Here is a 5000-nt window from a genome sequence, read left to right as displayed (position 1 = left end):
AGTGCAAATCTACAATTAATACACAAAGGTAAATTAATATCTCCTAAACTTTATTTCCACAAGTGTGCCAAGAGTTCCATGATATCTCAACAATGACAGTTTTAAATGTTGATGAAAAGTGGCTAGTAAATAGAGTGTTGGATCTGTTACTTGGAAAAAAGGTAAGAAAAAAATAACTGCAAAACTTATACTGTTAGAAAGCTGTTCATCCAGAAGTGGCTAAAAAATTTTCATTGTGTGGTAAAAAGTTTTATCCAAGAGATAATTGAAGGTTGCTGTGAATAAAAGTGCATGTCTCAGTACATCTGCCAAAGCAGTGGTCTGTAACTGCTAGACAAAAGAGGGAGATGCACCACTTACCTGGTGGCACTCATGGCGCTTCTTTTAATTAGTGGCATGATGCACGTGGGATGTAGCGTCAGATCAGCTTATATAAAATGCATCCAAAAATCAAGTCAGTCTGGTTCTAGAAACCCTGCCCAAAGTTCGCATATCACCTTCATGTGGCATAAAACAGGACACACGCAAATTTATCTTCTCAGGTAATCAGTCAAAAAACTATATGAACATACTCGTAGTCGGCAGGATTTGAACCTGCGCAGGGAAACCCCAATGGATTTCTAGTCCATCGCCTTAACCACTCGGCCACGACTACTTAGACATTGATTTTTGATGAGAATCAAACACCTTTTCTTATAGCACCATGATCAAGATCAGTGATTATCCCTCTGGAAAACATCTCAGAAAATAGAAACAAATTTCCAGGTCCCAGTAAAATGTAAAAATCTGATTTAAAGTCATCATCAATGGGAATCATGCACAGTTTAAGACTTTTACCTCTTTATAAGGCGGATTTGGAGTGGGTCCATTCCAAAAACATCCTGAAAATTAATCTGAAAATGCTGAAAACACTGAACAAATTAATTTCCACGTAAAAAAGACTTGCTGTTCATATTATCAGGCTTTTGGGCGTCTTTTAACCACATCAAGTTTCCAAAAATGCCAAGCGGTTAACTAAAATAAGCATATCATTCTTCAGGTGTTTTTCATTTAGAAGAGCTCCATACTTATAATACAATTCAATGGCAAGGTTAGGAAAACTCCTTCAATGTTCCTGAGAGACTTTTGGTGCATTTTGTGAGCTACAAAGAAAAGCCACAAAAACAGACTCAAAAGATGCCCAAAATAATTTTAGAGAAACACCACCAAAAATGCTTACAAACCGCTGTAGGAAATTCTGAAAAACACAAGAAAAGATGATTCAGGAAGAAAACGCCAACATTTCCTGAAGCCATTTCAACTTCAAATCCTTGTCAGTTTCATACACCTGGAAAAAGTGTTATGTGAACATTGACATAAATCATAGGGTATGGTTGCTTTGCGTGACACAGTTCGTAAGAGTGCTGTAACTTAAAGTCAATTTAAAGTTTCCGTAATCCTGCTTTAAAGGTAGATTTGGCCATAGAACTCACAGTGATCACTCCATGGATGCTTGGAACATTCAAATCTTTGTTTTGCATGTTGATTTTAACTTTCTCTTTTTATCTTTTTATGTTAAACCTTTGGCACAGGAGAACTCAGTGTAAGTGCAAAAACTGAAACACATGTACAAAGAGCTGCCCAGGTTCCACTGAGATTTGAACTCAGATCGCTGGATTCAGAGTCCAGAGTGCTAACCATTACACCATGGAACCACACGCACAAAAAATAACTGGCTGCAGTTTTTTTGTGCTAAAAAGCACATATGAACTCATGAATCATGGTGAAAAAAGGCTCTAAAGCTGTAGTGCAAATCTACAATTAATACACAAAGGTAAATTAATATCTCCTAAACTTTATTTCCACAAGTGTGCCAAGAGTTCCATGATATCTCAACAATGACAGTTTTAAATGTTGATGAAAAGTGGCTAGTAAATAGAGTGTTGGATCTGTTACTTGGAAAAAAGGTAAGAAAAAAATAACTGCAAAACTTATACTGTTAGAAAGCTGTTCATCCAGAAGTGGCTAAAAAATTTTCATTGTGTGGTAAAAAGTTTTATCCAAGAGATAATTGAAGGTTGCTGTGAATAAAAGTGCATGTCTCAGTACATCTGCCAAAGCAGTGGTCTGTAACTGCTAGACAAAAGAGGGAGATGCACCACTTACCTGGTGGCACTCATGGCGCTTCTTTTAATTAGTGGCATGATGCACGTGGGATGTAGCGTCAGATCGGCTTATATAAAATGCATCCAAAAATCAAGTCAGTCTGGTTCTAGAAACCCTGCCCAAAGTTCGCATATCACCTTCATGTGGCATAAAACAGGACACACACAAATTTATCTTCTCAGGTAATCAGTCAAAAAACTATATGAACATATTCGTAGTCGGCAGGATTTGAACCTGCGCAGGGAAACCCCAATGGATTTCTAGTCCATCGCCTTAACCACTCGGCCACGACTACTCAGATGTTGATTTTTGATGAGAATCAAACACCTTTTCTTATAGCACCATGATCAAGATCAGTGATTATCCCTCTGGAAAACATCTCAGAAAATAGAAACAAATTTCCAGGTCCCAGTAAAATGTAAAAATCTGATTTAAAGTCATCATCAATGGGAATCATGCACAGTTTAAGACTTTTACCTCTTTATAAGGCGGATTTGGAGTGGGTCCATTCCAAAAACATCCTGAAAATTAATCTGAAAATGCTGAAAACACTGAACAAATTAATTTCCACGTAAAAAAGACTTGCTGTTCATATTATCAGGCTTTTGGGCGTCTTTTAACCACATCAAGTTTCCAAAAATGCCAAGCGGTTAACTAAAATAAGCATATCATTCTTCAGGTGTTTTTCATTTAGAAGAGCTCCATACTTATAATACAATTCAATGGCAAGGTTAGGAAAACTCCTTCAATGTTCCTGAGAGACTTTTGGTGCATTTTGTGAGCTACAAAGAAAAGCCACAAAAACAGACTCAAAAGATGCCCAAAATAATTTTAGAGAAACACCACCAAAAATGCTTACAAACCGCTGTAGGAAATTCTGAAAAACACAAGAAAAGATGATTCAGGAAGAAAACGCCAACATTTCCTGAAGCCATTTCAACTTCAAATCCTTGTCAGTTTCATACACCTGGAAAAAGTGTTATGTGAACATTGACATAAATCATAGGGTATGGTTGCTTTGCGTGACACAGTTCGTAAGAGTGCTGTAACTTAAAGTCAATTTAAAGTTTCCGTAATCCTGCTTTAAAGGTAGATTTGGCCATAGAACTCACAGTGATCACTCCATGGATGCTTGGAACATTCAAATCTTTGTTTTGCATGTTGATTTTAACTTTCTCTTTTTATCTTTTTATGTTAAACCTTTGGCACAGGAGAACTCAGTGTAAGTGCAAAAACTGAAACACATGTACAAAGAGCTGCCCAGGTTCCACTGAGATTTGAACTCAGATCGCTGGATTTAGAGTCCAGAGTGCTAACCATTACACCATGGAACCACACGCACAAAAAATAACTGGCTGCAGTTTTTTTGTGCTAAAAAGCACATATGAACTCATGAATCATGGTGAAAAAAGGCTCTAAAGCTGTAGTGCAAATCTACAATTAATACACAAAGGTAAATTAATATCTCCTAAACTTTATTTCCACAAGTGTGCCAAGAGTTCCATGATATCTCAACAATGACAGTTTTAAATGTTGATGAAAAGTGGCTAGTAAATAGAGTGTTGGATCTGTTACTTGGAAAAAAGGTAAGAAAAAAATAACTGCAAAACTTATACTGTTAGAAAGCTGTTCATCCAGAAGTGGCTAAAAAATTTTCATTGTGTGGTAAAAAGTTTTATCCAAGAGATAATTGAAGGTTGCTGTGAATAAAAGTGCATGTCTCAGTACATCTGCCAAAGCAGTGGTCTGTAACTGCTAGACAAAAGAGGGAGATGCACCACTTACCTGGTGGCACTCATGGCGCTTCTTTTAATTAGTGGCATGACGCACGTGGGATGTAGCGTCAGATCGGCTTATATAAAATGCATCCAAAAATCAAGTCAGTCTGGTTCTAGAAACCCTGCCCAAAGTTCGCATATCACCTTCATGTGGCATAAAACAGGACACACGCAAATTTATCTTCTCAGGTAATCAGTCAAAAAACTATATGAACATATTCGTAGTCGGCAGGATTTGAACCTGCGCAGGGAAACCCCAATGGATTTCTAGTCCATCGCCTTAACCACTCGGCCACGACTACTTAGACGTTGATTTTTGATGAGAATCAAACACCTTTTCTTATAGCACCATGATCAAGATCAGTGATTATCCCTCTGGAAAACATCTCAGAAAATAGAAACAAATTTCCAGGTCCCAGTAAAATGTAAAAATCTGATTTAAAGTCATCATCAATGGGAATCATGCACAGTTTAAGACTTTTACCTCTTTATAAGGCGGATTTGGAGTGGGTCCATTCCAAAAACATCCTGAAAATTAATCTGAAAATGCTGAAAACACTGAACAAATTAATTTCCACGTAAAAAAGACTTGCTGTTCATATTATCAGGCTTTTGGGCGTCTTTTAACCACATCAAGTTTCAAAAAATGCCAAGCGGTTAACTAAAATAAGCATATCATTCTTCAGGTGTTTTTCATTTAGAAGAGCTCCATACTTATAATACAATTCAATGGCAAGGTTAGGAAAACTCCTTCAATGTTCCTGAGAGACTTTTGGTGCATTTTGTGAGCTACAAAGAAAAGCCACAAAAAAAGACTCAAAAGATGCCCAAAATAATTTTAGAGAAACACCACCAAAAATGCTTACAAACCGCTGTAGGAAATTCTGAAAAACACAAGAAAAGATGATTCAGGAAGAAAACGCCAACATTTCCTGAAGCCATTTCAACTTCAAATCCTTGTCAGTTTCATACACCTGGAAAAAGTGTTATGTGAACATTGACATAAATCATAGGGTATGGTTGCTTTGCGTGACACAGTTCGTAAGAGTGCTGTAACTTAAAGTCAATTTAAAGTTT

The 5000-nt window shown here is 37.0% G+C and overlaps 4 non-coding genes across 4 annotated transcripts; all 4 read right to left on the bottom strand.

The window, feature by feature from the left end:
- Positions 1 to 573: 573 nt before the first annotated feature.
- TRNAS-AGA (transfer RNA serine (anticodon AGA)) lies at positions 574 to 655 on the bottom strand. The gene has a single exon. It is a non-coding gene; the product is annotated as a tRNA-Ser (tRNA).
- A 967-nt stretch (positions 656 to 1622) lies between these two features.
- TRNAQ-CUG (transfer RNA glutamine (anticodon CUG)) lies at positions 1623 to 1694 on the bottom strand. Its single transcript has one exon. It is a non-coding gene; the product is annotated as a tRNA-Gln (tRNA).
- Positions 1695 to 2358: 664 nt separating this feature from the next.
- Positions 2359 to 2440, bottom strand: TRNAS-AGA (transfer RNA serine (anticodon AGA)). Its single transcript has one exon. It is a non-coding gene; the product is annotated as a tRNA-Ser (tRNA).
- A 1703-nt stretch (positions 2441 to 4143) lies between these two features.
- On the bottom strand, positions 4144 to 4225 carry TRNAS-AGA (transfer RNA serine (anticodon AGA)). Its single transcript has one exon. It is a non-coding gene; the product is annotated as a tRNA-Ser (tRNA).
- Positions 4226 to 5000: the final 775 nt, after the last annotated feature.

The sequence above is a fragment of the Ranitomeya variabilis genome, chromosome 2, assembly GCF_051348905.1.
Source record: "Ranitomeya variabilis isolate aRanVar5 chromosome 2, aRanVar5.hap1, whole genome shotgun sequence".
Lineage (NCBI taxonomy): Eukaryota > Metazoa > Chordata > Amphibia > Anura > Dendrobatidae > Ranitomeya > Ranitomeya variabilis.
The sequence above is the reverse complement of the archived record's forward strand: the minus strand, read 5'-3'. Positions and strand labels throughout refer to the sequence as shown.